This window comes from Macaca mulatta, chromosome 20 (assembly GCF_049350105.2).
Source record: "Macaca mulatta isolate MMU2019108-1 chromosome 20, T2T-MMU8v2.0, whole genome shotgun sequence".
Taxonomy (NCBI): domain Eukaryota; kingdom Metazoa; phylum Chordata; class Mammalia; order Primates; family Cercopithecidae; genus Macaca; species Macaca mulatta.
In genome coordinates, this window is record NC_133425.1 from 73852478 (window position 1) to 73868152 (window position 15675).

General features: G+C 41.7%; 1 protein-coding gene across 2 annotated transcripts in view; it reads left to right on the forward strand.

Annotated features, from left to right (window-relative positions):
- The window catches only part of WWOX (WW domain containing oxidoreductase), a 1123672-nt gene that overhangs the window by 346563 nt on the left and 761434 nt on the right, over positions 1–15675 (forward strand). The gene's annotated exons all lie outside the window — the stretch shown is intronic.

Sequence of the window (15675 nt, forward strand, 5' to 3'; positions counted from 1 at the left end):
TCCCTGTTCGTCTTGAGATCTAGAGAACTGGACAAGTGATTTGGGGGGTTCTGGGGGAGAAGTGTTTGTTTCCTCCTTCCTCCAATTTATGGTAAAATAAAAATCACAGATAAACTTGGAAATTGAGTTATTTTTAAATGTCCTTCTAAAAAAGATGCAAGATACTTCAAATAGCTGCTTCTAAAATATGTTAAAGGAAACTAACATTTGCTGAGCACTTTCTCATAATGAAGTCACGTCATGCGTGCATTGCCTGTTTATTTTCCTGTCTCTAGAACATTCTTTTATGCAGTTAAATTACTCTAAAATGTTTTGCACATGCATGCATTAGTATGTATTGTTTGGTAAGAACTTCGCAGTTGGTGAAAAAACGTATTGTATTTTAGCATCTATATTTGTGTATACATATTATTCTATGGGTTTTAATTCACAAAACCAGGCATTGTATCTGGTGCACATAAGGGATTTTCAAGGCTAATCTTGGCTTTTTGCAGTTGTAGCCACGTGTGATGACTTTAGAATCCTACCGCACTTCCAAATAGAGATGCAGGTTGGCAGTTTATCCGAGATACCACGATGCTTTATGTATCAGCATATATTTTCACTAATTTCTCATAATATCTATTAGATTTAATAATTCCAAGTTCTGCAATCTTAGAATTATTATCTTTATTTTGTAGTTGAAAAGCAGAGAGCTCACCCAGCGTGTTCCGTAAAATGATATACCAGCCTTGTAAACTTTCACTTGCTACTCACAGCTGCATTTGCTGCGTCCAGTGCACAGTAGTTCCCCTTCCATCTATAGCTACTTATGCAGTTATGCTTCCTTTTTTAAATGTTTGACAGCACCTTCACTGAAATGAATGCCGCACCCCTCCTCCTTTTTTTTCCACGTAAGCTTTCATTTCTGGTAAACACATCGTTGCCAGAGTTCCCAGGTCCAAGCCAGCCCTTTGTGGACCAGTATGTAAATGTGAAGCTGAGCACTGTCACGTGCCTTTTAGGAGGGTTTTGTGCAACCAAATATTTGTGTTGGCAGGTAACAGTAGAAAGAATATCATGTGTTAGGGTAGCAAGAGCTTAGCAGATGTTTTAGGGAACTGCGTTTTCAAATCATTTTACATTAAAAAATGGCTTACGTTTATGGAACTTCTGCGGCGATCGGGTTACGTTTCCTGTGCCCGCGTAAAGCCAGTCATCGTGCTGAGTTGTAACGGATGTGCGGCTACCCTGCTAATGGATGGGCCGGCAAGGCTGGTTCTGTTGCAAAGTTATAAATTATAGCTAGAAAAAGCACAAGATGTCATTCTTCTAACCTTCGTGAAAGCTAAACGGGGTAATTCTGCCCTTGAATAACCCGCTGCAGGGTGATTTATAGTTGTTACAATTTAAAACATGATGAAGGAGATAATAGATGTTGATTTGTTCTTGAAATTAGTATTTTAGAAAAACACTTCTCCCCCTTTCCACCTTTAAACATACCTGCAGCTGACTACACTATAGATGCCATCAAGGACAAAGTCCCCTGCTTGAATGTGTGTTGGTACATTGGTGTATCACATACAAAGCAGAAGGTGTATGAAACAGGCTTCTTTCTGTTGGGAGGGGGTAATATGATTTTCAAAGTGGACATTTCATTGTATTCTTCATGAATCTAAACATTTCAAGACTCCTGAGTGAGGACTGAATTCTCTGGTTGCCTTTCTCTTGCCAGTCCAGATATGTTAGAACACTGGACTCTCAGGACCCCTCTGTCCTTGGACCACACTGGCTCTTTCCTGCAGTTGCCTGTCAACAGAAGGACCTAGTAGCTGCCTGGGCTCCTCTTACCCCGCCTGAGGCCGCCTTCTCGCAGCCTGAAACATTCTTCTTCCTGCCCTGGATTAGCATTAGCATTGGTGTTAGTAGTCTTTCGTCATTATGTCCAAAGCTTTTAAGTTTACAGTGCTTGCTTAGTCCAGAGACCAATGGATATAAGTAAGTTGGAAAAGGGCAAAGGATTTAGAATCATGAGAGTTGTATTCAAAACGCAGCCTCTGCTACCTTTTAGTTACATAATTTTAAAATGATTCGACCTTTCTGAGGTTAATTTTCTACATCAGTTTGGCTGCTTTAGGCCACAAGTTATTAACACCCACTTAAAGGTGGTTGGAATAATAGAGCTTTTGCTTTCCCACGTGTCCAGAGGAGCTGAGGCAGCAAGAGTTGTGTTTGGCTACTATATGGGTGGCTCCTTCGTGATGATCTTCACTTTTCCCTCATGCTTACAAGATGGCTTCTGTGGTGCCAGCCATTGCATCCTACTTGATAAGGTCTGAAGGCATAGATGGGTGGGATGAGGCTCCTCATTGCATGCCTTTTTCCTTTATCGAGAGAGAGCATTCTGCTTCAGAACTGTCCTCCTGAGTTGACTTCCCGTGAGACTCCACTGGTTGGGACTGAGTCACCTATGTAAATCCTAGATATAAAGGAAGCTAGAGAAGTGGACAACTGGCATTTTGAGCTTCTAGAGTGAGAGGCAAACTCTGATTATGGGGAAAAAGGATAGGGTAATGGTGTTGACGCCGGCACTGTTGAATAGGTGTGTATGTATTTTAATAGATTTTTCATTTATCAGATGAAATGCTGTCTATTTTATAGGGTGGTTGTGAGAGGAAGTGAGAGTTGAAATGAAAGGCATCTAGTCTTATCCGGTCCCCATCCACTTCACCCACCATACCTGAAGCCGCTTCTGGCTCCATGCTCTTTCTCCCCTTCGGGTTTTGAAACATGTTGTTCTTCAGCCTAGAATACTCCTCCTCCGCTCTTAATTTGTACCCATCCTGCAAAACTCAGTCCAAACAGCACACGTCAAGGAAGCAGTTTTGGTCTCTAAGATTATATCAAGCTCTCCAATATGTTCTCTCAGAACAGCCACTGCCTAGAATACTGTCTGACTCCTAATAGCACTCCTAATATACTGAATGAGTAAATGTAGAGTCCTCAGAATTTCTTCTTCATAACATTTCACACAACACAACTGCAATTTAAAGATAATTTCTGTAGTTTTTTTTGTTTTTGTTTTTGTTTTTTTTTTTTTTTTTGAGATGGAGTGTCTCTCTGTCACCTGGATTGGAGTGCAGTGGCACAATCTCGGCCCACCTCCATGCCTCCCGGGTTCAAGCGATTCCCCTGCCTTCCGGGTTCAAGCGATTCCCCTGCCTTAGTCTCCTGAGTAGCTGGGATTACAGGCACCTGTCACCACATCCGGCTAATTTATATATTTTTAGTAGAGACAGGGTTTCACCATGTTGGCCAGGCTGGTCTCAAACTCCTGACCTCAGATGATCCACCTGCCTTGGCCTCCCAAAGTATACTGGGATTACAGGTATGAGCCACCATGCCTGGCCTGAGTTTCTTTTTCTTTTTCCTTTTCTTTCTTCTCTCTTCTCTCTCCTCCTCTCTCTCTCCTCTCTTCCTTCCTTCCTTCCTTTCCTTCTTTCCTTCCTTCTTTCTTTCCTTCTTTCTTTTGCTTCCTTCTTTCCTTCTTTCTTTCCTTCCTTCTTTCCTTCTTTCTTTTCCTTCCTTCCTTCTTTCCCTTCCTTCCTTCCTTCCTTCATTCCTTCCTTTCCTTCCTTCCTTCCTTCCTTCCTTCCTTCCTTCCTTCCTTCCTTCCTTCCTTCCTTCCTTCCCTCCTTCCTTCCTGTTCTTGAGGTGGAGTTGTCTTGCTCTGTCACCTGGGCTGGAGTGCAGTGGCATGATCTCGGCTCACTGCAGCATCCGCCTCCCAGGTTCAAGCGATTCTCCTGTGTCATCCTCCCGAGTAGCTGGGATTACAGGCACGCACCACTACACACGACTGATTTTTGTATTTTTAGTAGAGACAGGATTTTACCATGTTGGCCAAGCTGGTCTCGAACTCCTGATCTCAGGTGAGCCACCACGCCCAGCCTGTAGTTTCTTATTTAACGTCTGGCTCCCCTTCTCTTGACAGTGCTGTTTTTGCCTTCACCTCACCGTATCCCTGGTCCATACAGTAAATTCTCAGTAAATGTTTGTAAATGAATACATGAAAGATGACTCAATAAATGAGAGTTCTTAATGTACTTCTTATCCTTTATGCCTCTGAGGTAGGCAAGGAATTACAGCTTAGAATGCGTAAATACGTAAAAGATAAGGCAAGGAGACCTGTCCAGAGTCACACAGCAAGTACCGAAGGTCCCCCCAAGCTCACGGTCAAATGACATGTAAGGGACATACCCAGCGGTGTGGGTGTGTATGGAGGGAATGAAAGTAAGGAGAGAGAGGCGGGGCACAGGAGACACAGGAGAAGCTTTAGAGCTAGACAGCTCTCGGGTCCAACCCTAGCTCCCTCCCATTCTAAGTCTTGGGCAAGGTTCAAAGCCTGATTAAGATTCACAGGTAAAACTGAGATGTTAGAACTACCTCATGGGCTTGTCTTGAGAATTAAAGACATGATGAACTCAATGACTCTACAGTGTGCTAGACGCTTAAGAAATGTTAACTACTATTGTTATTGACTTGCAGTAGAAATTGAAGATTATGAATGTTCAGCATTCAGAACATACTAGATACTCAATAAACATTATTGCTGTCATTATTACCATTATTTTCCCCAACTTTACTGAGGTATGAGTGACAAATTAAAATTTCATATATGTGTGTGTGTATGTTTCTGTGTGTTTGTGGCTGGGCATGGTGGCTCATGCCTATAGTCCTAACAGTTGATGAGGCCAAGGTGGGAGGATGACTTGAACCTGGGAGTTCAAGGCTGCAGTGAGCTACGATGGTGCCCCTGCACTGCAGCCTGGGTGACATAGCGAGACCCTGTCTCTAAAGAAAAAAAAAATATATATGTATTCATGGTGTGAACTGTGATGTTTTGATACACATATGCATTGTGAAATGACTACCACAATCAAGCTAATGAGCACATCCATCACCTTACATAGCTATCATTTTTTGTGTGTGGCAAGAACATTGAAAGTCTAGTCTCAGCAATTGTCAAGTATATAATACATTATTATTATAACTGTCGTTAACTGTATTGATCATGCTGTACAATAGATCTCCAGAACGTATTCATTCTGTCTAACTGAAACTTAGGATCCTTTGACCACTATCTCCCCATTCACCACCCCCTCCCACTTCCTCACTACCAGCCCCTACTGGGAACTGCCCTCTACTCTCTGCTTATGTGAGTTTGACTGCTTTAGATTCCACACAAAAAGTGAGATCACAGAGTATTTGTCTTTCTGCTTCTGGCTTATTTCACAAGAAATTGGTGGCTTCTCTCCCCATTGTTTAAAAATACCCATTCTCCTAATGATGGCACTGTGTCTGTCATAAAAGGCCTAATTCTCCCTGTTAACACTGAACATAAAATCCTCATGTGGACCAGGCACGGTGGCTCACGCCTGTAATCCCAGCACTTTGGCAGGCCGAGGCGGATGAATCACCTGAGGTCGGGATTCAAGACCAGCCTGGTCAACACTGCGAAACTCTGTCTCTGCTACAAAGATAGAAAAAAATTGGTCGGGCGTGGTGGCTCTTGTCTGTTGTCCCGGCTACTTGGGAGGCTGAGACATGAAAATCACTTGAACGTGGGAGGTGGAGGTTGCAATGAGCTGACATCGCAGCATCACTGCACTCCAGCCTGGGTGACAGAGTGAGACTAGAAAACAAACAAACAAACAAACAAACAAACAAACAAACTGTATGTCCAAGCCTCAGGAACCACTAAGACAGATTACACACTGGTCGTCAGAACTCAGTAGGCTTCCACAGTGCAGATTTTAAGCTCTGCCCCCTGTTGCCTGTTTTACTAGCACCAACAGCACACCTTAGCTTGGAGGAAACATTGGCCACTTTCTTGTTAAAATCAAAGAGAAGGAAACTAGATCTGCGTTTGTGAGGCTGTAGTATCTCATCACTGTATTTTTTCTGCCTTGCTTTATGGTGTCTCAAGTCAGCCTCAGCCTTTGTTCCTGAATGAGCACCCGAGAGGGGGAGAAAGTGACTATCTGGCCTTAATATGTGTGACAAATTATTTAATGAACGTTTAACCAAGATTTGCAATTCCCCTAGTTTTATCTTCCCGGTTTCCTTTTCTTCTGTGTACTCGTTGGCATTTTGGTAATGCACTGCCTCTTTATAACTCTTTCTAGCTCTTGTATTACTTTTCTTTTTTCTTTTAAGTTTGTGGTGCCTTCTTTGATCCTCCCCTCTTTCAGTTTCCTTTTCTCCGATTTCATACTTACTTCCAGTGATTTTTGGCTCCCACACAGTTTAGATATTGGAGGCCAGCGTGATTAAACTGAGGCCAGGAGTTTGTATTGCCCCATGATGATGTTTCTGGAATGTTTCTTCTATGAACATTGATTTTTGTATAACTCACTGGACATGTTGATTTTTCCCTGTGAGGTGTAAGGTAATGTTTTCCTAGCAAAAACAAAGAGGGCTCAAACCTGGTGCTCGGAATCATCGGGAAATGGAACCCCTCTCCCTCTTCTTGTTACACCAAGAAAAAGGAATACTTTGCAAATCAGCTGAGAACATGTTCCCAGCTCTGTGCCGGGTGCTATGGTCATGGGTTTCCTTCTTTATGTCTTACTCATCTAATGTAATTTTAGAGTGTGCTCTCGTTAGACAATTGTGTGTCTCTGAGCAAATCACTTATCCTCTCTCGTCCTCAGTTTTCTTATCTGTTAAATGAATCAGTTAAGCAAGCATGGTCACCCTGTGGGTTAATAGAACAGTTTAATTTGAAAGGAAATAAAAGAAGACTAACAGGGGCCCGCAGATACTGTATTTCATAAATTTTGGATGAAAACCGAACCCACCATCGTTTTGTAAGATAGTGGATATTTTCATGTCGAAAATTGTAGGAAGGACACAGTTATGGGACAAGGAGCAGTTCTTTCAATGGAATATATTTGACTTCAGAGAGAACTCACTCAAATGCTGCTGTGACTGTTTCTCCCTTTTACTGTTACTTTTGGAAGTGATAGGGTCGTCCTTGGAACGACTGGCCTAGAAAATGCTACAGGTATCATTTAAGCTCCATAATTCTTCTGTGTGTGTTTCAGATCCCAGGTTCCAAACCTGCAGTAAAACTTGCTGCATCTCAGTTAATGATGTAGTGAGCCAGGTAAGCCCATCTGTAACATGCAGACCTTTCTGGACGTACCACCTCGTGGGGTGAAGGGAAAGAAATGTTACAGGTTGACATCAGGGTATAAGCTGTCGTAGAGTTTAGATTCTTTTTATCCAAAAGCCATTCTTTCAGCCTGTGCCCTTTTGTAAATATCATACCCCATCTACTTCCAGAAAGGATTTGGGGCATTAGTCAGTATAGGGGGAAAATGTTCTAGAAGAAGGGCTCTCACCTGAGTAAATTGGTGTGTGGGCCACAAAAAGTTTGGCACGAGATCTTTTTGATGCGCAGGCATTGAACAAATATTGAGCATCTAACATGAACCAGGTGCTCCGCTAGGGACAGAATGCTAAACAAGTTCCCTGTCCTCATGGGAACCATATGTTGGGAAGACAGATGATAGGCATGAAGGGAGAAACCACTCTGACTTCAGCCCGGGAAGGAGCTTTAATTTGAGTGATTGTTTTCACCAATTCATCTTCACAGAAAGAAATAATATGATCACCTTTGGTTAGTAAACAAAACAAATAAGCAAACAGGTTTACAGGCTGAGGTGGGCTGGATCACTTGAGACCAGGAGTTTGAAACCAATCTAGCTAACACGATGAAACCCTGTCTCTACTAAAAATACAAAAAAAAAAAAAAAAAAAAAAATTAGCTGGGCGTGGTGGAGCTTTCCTGTAGTCCCAGCTACTCAGGAGGCTGAAGCACAAGAATCACTTGAACCCTGAAGGTGGAGGTTGCCATGAGCAGCGATCGTGCCACTGTTCTCTAGCCTGGGTGATGGAGCAAGGTTCTGTCTTGGGGCGGGGAGTGGGGGTGCAGGGGGGAAAGAAAAGAAACAGCTTTACTTATGTTTTTGATGAGCCTAGCCTTTGCTCTGCTTTGGAAAACGGGCGCGTCATTTGGCTAAAATAGTCAAATGCGTAGCTGGCTGTATGTGGACTGATGAGTGGGTTTTTTTTGCTTCTTTTAGATCTGGAAAGGCTAACTGCAAAACAGAAATGCTCATGGTATTGATGTCTTTTTCTTCCTTTGGTGTGATGAAAAGGTACCAGTAGGGATCATCCATAAAACTAGTTAGTAAACTATCAGTTTAATGTACAAAGGTCAAGAAATATACTCATCATACTTGAGACCATGTTCCAGAGAACATTTTGTAACCTGTGAAGCTCTTTTCAAGTCTTAGATAGGAAGTATGGAACACGTATGGCCTTTTGACTGGGGAGGTCTTGGTTTTTTTTCCTTTTCCTGAAATACTGAGGACTGTATTAATTGGGAACTTCCTATTAATATAAATACATTTCGAAATATGTTTTTCTTTTCTGAGACAGAGTCCCACTCTGTCCCCCAGGCTGGAGTGCAGTGGCATGATCTTGGCTCACTGCAACCTCCGCCTTTCCGGTTCAAGTGATTCTTGTGCCTCAGCCTCCCTAGTAGCTGGTAGTACAGATGTGCACCACCACACTGGGCTAAATTGTTTGTATTTTTAGTAGAGATGGGGTTTCGCCATGTTGGCCAGGGTGGTCTCGAACTCCTGGCCTCAAGTGATCCGCCCGCCTCAGCCTCCCAAAGTCCTGGGATTATAGGCATAAGCCACCATGCCCAGCCCCAAATTTTTTTTTTGTTTTTTTGAGATAGATTCTTGTTCTGTTCTGGAGTATGGTGGCGTGATCTCGGGTCACTGCAGTCTCCACCTCCTGGGTTGGTCTTGGGTTTAAATGTCGAATTTTGCCCCTTGCCTTCTCCATGGCCTTGGTCAACATCCTGAAGTCTCAGGTCCTTTTCCGCCTTTGCTGTGACACCAGATGTTGCCTGCCTCAGGCGGTTGTTGCAAGGACTGAAGACAGGAAGGCCTGGAAAGACTTGGAAGCATTTCTGTCACATCCCAGGAACTCAGTAAATGCCAGCAAGGGTTATTATTGTGATGATTTTACTACTACTATTACTGATATTATAATTAATATTCTAATTGTTCATTATTGCCTTATGAAAACTACTTATTATGATATGTTTTTCTCACTATTTGGTGAACATCAACTATAGTACCAAGTGTATACTTTCTTTTTTTTTTTTTTGGAGGGGGGGAGATGGAGTCTCTCTCTGTTTCCCAGGCTGGAATGCAGTGGCATTAGCTCACTGCAGCCTCTGCCTCCAGAGTTCAAGCCATTCTCCAGCCTCAGCCTCCTGACTAGCTGAGATTACAGGCATGTGCCACTACACCCGGCTAATTTTTATATTTTTAGTAGAGATAGAGTTTTTCCATGTTGACCAGGCTAGACATGAACTTCTCACCTCAAGGGATCTACCCACCTTGGCCTTCCTAAGTGCTGGGATGACAGGCATGAGCTACTGCCAAGTGTATACTTATTTTAGGTGTATTATGATGTGCCCTGTGCTTTTCTTTGCTATACTGGAAGGTCATGATGGCAGAATATCTTACTTATGCTTCTCTGTACTCTGTCCACTACAGTGCCTTGCGAAAGTAAGGTTTTTAGAAATGTTTGAGTAGTTATTTCCTGTTTTCTGAAACAAGCAGAGTATTTGATCTTATAAAAATCTGGCTCAGTTCAAGTTTGCTGTGTAGCCTTGGAAGGGACCCTGGGCAGATGGATTTTCTAAAATTACAGAGGAAACTAGATCTGTAACTCTGTACATTTACTCCGATGCCAGTAACAATGGCAATATTTTAATACTATGATAAATTTTTTCTTAAGCATTTGCTGTAAATCAGTAAATCTGTGTAAAGCAACTTATTTCGTCATCATGTGGAATTTCTACATCCTGTAGAAGTTCAAGAGAATTGTCCTCCTTTTACAGACAAGGAAACTGAAGTTTAGAAGTGCTAAGTAAACTGTCTTAGTTCACTTAGCTAGTAAGTGACAGGGATGGAATTGAATCCATATTTATCAGAGGTGAGAGTGTACGTGTAATTATTCAATTACATTTATGTAGATACCTGCATACATGCATGCCCCCCTTAGACTCCATTGTTCCAAAAGGTAATGATAACAGATTAAAAATTAGTGGGAGGTGGAAGGAAATGCAAAAGTAGACATTTACTTGAGAAAGAAAAAAGAAACCATGCAGGATTCCATTTCACAAACCTGTACACCTGTTACTGGGGAGTTGGCGGAGGGTACTGGAGGAAGGCAGACTTTGTTCTAAGCTGATAGCAGCCGAGGAAAGCAGAAGAACATCATCATTATTACTACTATTATGGAGTCAGAGTTTCCTTCTGTCATCCAGGCTGGAGTGCAGTGGCATAGTCTCCGTTTTCTACAATGTCCACCTCCTGGGTGTAATCGATCCTCCTGCCTCAGCCTCCCAAGTAGCTGGGATTACAGGCACCCACCACCACACCCAGCTAACTTTTGTATTTTTAGTGCAGACGAGGTTTCACCATACCGGCCCAGCTGGTCTCGAACTCCTGACGTCAAGTGATCCGCCTGCCTCAGCCTCCCGATGTGTTGGGATTACAGGCATGAGCCACTGCTTCTGGCCTAGAAACTGTTATTAATAGAAGTTCTGGGACAATGGCCCTGCTCTCATTACTTGCCCCCAATCCATGCAATGAAATACTGGCCTGTGGGTATGTGGTCCCTTCAGCTCATTTTTTGAAGCTGACCAAAGGACCACAGTAATTCATAACGGGGGAGTTAAATTCTTCAAGATGAGCAAAACAGAAATGCAGAAATTAATAAGATTGTGTGGATTTGTTATGTATCACTGCATAACAGATTACCTCAATAGTTAGCAGGTTAATACAACACACATTCATTATTTTTCAGTCTCTGTAGATTAGGAAGCAGACATGGCTTAGCTGGGCTGTGTGCTTTAGGGTCTCTCATGCTGCAATCAAGTTGTCCACTGGGCTGGAGTCATCTTCTTACCAACAACGCTGGCATCCCAAAAGAATGGGGTCTTTCCCTGTTGGGTGTCATGAAGGTAACACACAAAACCGAAGGTGAGTGTCAAGCAGTACACGCTTTATTCGGTGGTCATGGAATTGAGAAGCAGGAGCATGCTCACAAATTTACAGATCAGCTGCTCCACTAATGAGGGGTGAGGAAGTTGAAATATAGACTTTGTTGTTGTTGTTTTAATGAAGAAGCTGGACATTAAAATCAAGGAGAGAAATAATCATGTCTTCTCTTGAGATGGGCAGTGAACTTCCCAGAACCAGAGTGTTGCCTTCGTTGTTTGTGTATTTTTATTTTTTTTTATTTTTGAGACGAGTCTCGCTCTGTCGCCCAGGCTGGAGTGCAGCGGCGCGATCTCGGCTCACTGCAAGCTCCGCCTCCCGGGTTCACGCCATTCTCTTGCCTCAGCCTCCTGAGTAGCTGGGACTACAGGTGCCCGCCACCATGTCCAGCTAAATTTTTTGTATTTTTAGTAGAGAGGGGTTACACAGGTTAGCCAGGATGGTCTCAATCTCCTGACCTCATGATCCGCACGCCTCGGACTCCCAAAATGCTGGGATTACAGGCATGAGCCACTGTGCCTGGCCTGGCCGAATGTTGCCTTCCTTTTTATCCTTTTATGGCTTCTTCTGATCATTGTCATGGTGATTGTCAACTGTCATGGCGCTGGTGAGAGTGCCATTTAGCATGGAAATGAGATTATAATGAAGCCTGAGGTCTTTTTTAAGTCCTTGGGTCAGCTGTTTTGGTTCTAACAAATCTCAGCTGGTCTGGTTACAGAGGGAACTTTTTATCACAGGTGTCCTGTTTCTTAAAGATAAGCAGCGTTATTACAGGGTAGAAATTCAGCTGTCACGTAGGCATTATACCAGGTAACAATCTCAAGGCTCAAGGGGGAAGGATCTACTGCCAAGCCCATGTAGTTGCTGGCAGGACTCAGGTCCTTATGGGCCAGTGGATTGAGGGCTTCCTTTCCTTCCTAGTATTTGGTTCCTTGCCACGTAGGGATCTCCATCATGGCTGCTGGCTTTATGGAAGCAGGTAAGCCAAGAAGGAAATGGAATCCATTGGTAAAACGGAAGTCACAGTTCTTTGAAATGTAACCACAGAAGTGCCATCTTACTGCTTTTGCCATATTCTTTTTGTTAGAAGGAAATCACTGAGTCTGATCCTTGTTAAAGGGGAAAGGACTTCACAGTGGTATGAATCCTGAGAGGCAGGGGTCATCAGGGCCAGCTACCACACTCTACAACTTGAGTTTTGTTTTGGATTTTAGTGCGTTTTGGAGGCCCTGCTACATGGTGGTAGATTTACTCAAAGGACTTGATGATTTTTCTTGGCCTGCCTGAAGCCATAGCGTTTATTACGGATAATTTTGTCTTTTCTTTGGTCTTTTCCTGTTTGCATCCTTTCGTCATCCTTATCTTCCCTCTTTCTGGGCTGAGAGAGGCACCAAATGTACCCATTTAAAAAATTATATAAATATGTATATGTATGTGTGTGTGTGTATATATATATACACACATATATATATGTTTATGCTTTATGATGGGAGATAAGATTTAGTCCTTTAATAAGAAAGCTTATGAAAAGAATAAACAAACCAGTAGATAAAGTATCCTAAAGTCAAGTATTTGTTTTCATGTTGCTTTAGTAGAAGGGGCCCTTGTTAATCGATGGCCCAAATCATCTTTCTAAAGAAATGTGTATTGCAGAATTTGAACTTAAGTTATAAAAACTAGCCGGAAAGTGTGAACTTTTTTTTTTTTAAGCCATAAAGCTAGGTAAGGCTGGCCAATCATTTCAAAGTCTGTGTAGAATATCTAGACTATATGTAATCCTAGGATTTGTTGCTGTATTGTTACGATTTTTTTTTAAGCAGGAAGCTAAAAAAGAAAAATAACCACATTTTGCTGCTTTTAGAAAATAGGTTTGAGATTTATTTTGAATACTAAAGTTTGGTTTTCATGTTATAAAGCCAACCATGTTAAAAATGTATAATAAATAAAGTATCTAATTTAGCAAAATTCAAATTTCCCCCATGAAATATCAAGCTCTTTTACTGAGCTGGACTTTTTGCTTCTTCACATGCCACCTTGTGTAGAATTTGAACCACTTTAAACATCGCATCCTTCAGTTTCATATGATGGGGTCTCTTGAATCATTTACATTTTGAAAAAAGAAAGTGAAATATTCTTTAAGAAGCCAAAGTAATCCACGAGAATGTATGGTGTTTGTTCAGCTGGATATCTTATTTATTTGAAGTACTGAGAGAGAAATCTCTTCTGACTGCTCAAAAAAGGGAAGAATAAACAGTGAGAGTGTCCAAGTAATCTGAGCTAAAAAGTTCCTTCTTTCAGAGAAAAGTTATAAAAAGTATATTTGCTGGATCCAAAAAAAATACTGTATATCAACTACTGAGAGCTGCATAATGTTTTCTTAGTATTCTCACTCTTTAAAAGAAAAAAGAAAACCTGTAAAATTTGGGAACTTAAACTTTTTTTGATATTTTTATATTTCTAGGCAGGTGAATGCAGTTAAGTCTGTTTTTTGGTTTTAGAACATAACATTTCTTGTTGGCTATTGTGTGTGCTACATGTATGATTTGTCTCTCTGTTAATTCTCTATAACCATAAACGACCAAATAATGAAATTACCATGGCTGAATTCTGCATATTAACCCAGAGCAGATTTCCTCTGAGAAAGATTATAAGGTGGTGCTTAAAAGAAAAAATTATAATATATTTCAAAAGAATTAGATTCTGAAATATACCCAATAATGAAAACAATATAGTTCTCTTCTGCTTTTTGTCCTTCCTATTCCAAGCACTGGAAAGGAGCTGGCATATTTCTTATGTATGAAAAGTAGAAGAATATATTGGATTCCTTTATCCCTAACCTGGAAGAGTCTTTCTTGGACTGCAGTTTGCTTTCCCGTTATACTTAAGCTTGTTTATTGCATCTTCCAGTGTCACTTTATCTCATTGCCAAGCTAAAGGCTCTGTTGGGTTCTTATTTGAACCCAGAGTGGAGGCCGATTTCATCCAAAGCCATTGTTTTTTTAAATTAGAAACTAAACTCACCTTTTTCAAGTCCTCCTGACCATGTATAGGTCCTCATGTTAGTCTGTAATGTGAAGATATGAAATGTATTTGATACAATAGGAGATTGACTGATTTTTTCACTGAAAGAATATACATTCTGCAGAACTAGAAGATAAAGATAATAAAACAACTCACATTTCTTAGGACTCAGTTTGCTCGGGCTCTGTTCCAAGTATGTTTCATGTGTCAAACTCATTTATTTCCCATAGTCCACTACCAACATGGCGGCATGGGGAGGAGCTGAGAAGAGCATATTTCGCTGAGTTTGGTTGCAGAAGGATGCAATGTGAGGTAGCAGACGCGCCATAAGAACACAGGATCTTGAAGTTGAAGAAACCAGCCTGGAATGAATCCAGGCTCTTCCTTTTAGTGACCTACTGGCCAGCCACATTACCTCTTTGGGCTTTGGGTTTTCTTTTTCACTGTAAAATGGGGAAAGTAGCTCCCACATCTTTGGGCTGTTGATGGGGGGTGTATAGGACACAGCTCAAACCTTTGGTGTATAGTAGATACTAAACGTAATGCTCGTCTTCTTCATGTGCTACCAGTTAATGTGAATTTTACTGACATCTTACTGATTTCTGAGGCCATACAGACAGTTATTGTCAAGGATATTACTGATTATCTGACACCCAAACATACGGAGTTATGCCACTGCAGGTGAGAAATACTCTTCAATTCTTGATTCTAAGGAAAATCCTTGGGGAACTGCCACCATTCCTTCCATTTGATAATGAAATTATAACATCATGTACCGTTGGAACCCTCAGTTCAACACTGCCTTTTTTCAGGCCATATTAATGCAATGGTTAGCATATGAACTTGTTTCCATTTTTAGTGAATCTAATGCATTATATTCACCTTGTTCTCTGCTGTTCTTTCTTTCTTTCTTTTTTTTTTTTTGAGACGGAGTCTTGCTCTGTCACCCAGGCTGGAGTGCAGTGGCGCGATCTCAGCTCACTGCAAGCTCTGCCTCCCGGGTTCACGCCATTCCCCTGCCTCAGCCTCCAAGTAGCTGGGACTACAGGCACCCGCCACCGCGCCCGGCTAATTTTTTGTATTTTTGGTAGAGACGGGGTTTCACCATGTCAGCCAGGATGGTCTGGATCTCCTGACCTCGTGATCCGCCCACCTCGGCCTCCCAAAGTGCTGGGATTACAGGTGTGAGCCACCGCGCCCGCCGTGCATGTTCTTTCTTTAAGTCATGTTAGATCCCTTTTTTCGAAGCAGGTCAAATTTGAATTAATAAAATGATTTATGTTGAAGTACAGGCATATCCCACAGAATCTCTTAATACCAGGCCAAAAGTAACTTTATCTTGATCTGTACTTTGGACATATTTCTGAATTGTCCACACTCAACAAAAGAGTTTGCACAACACCCTTTGGACAAATGGATATTTGAAAACCATCCTGTCTTCAGTTTTAGATTTTTTTCAATTTTTTTTTTACTCTTATATGATTCACATGCTAGTTATTGAATGCAGTCTGCC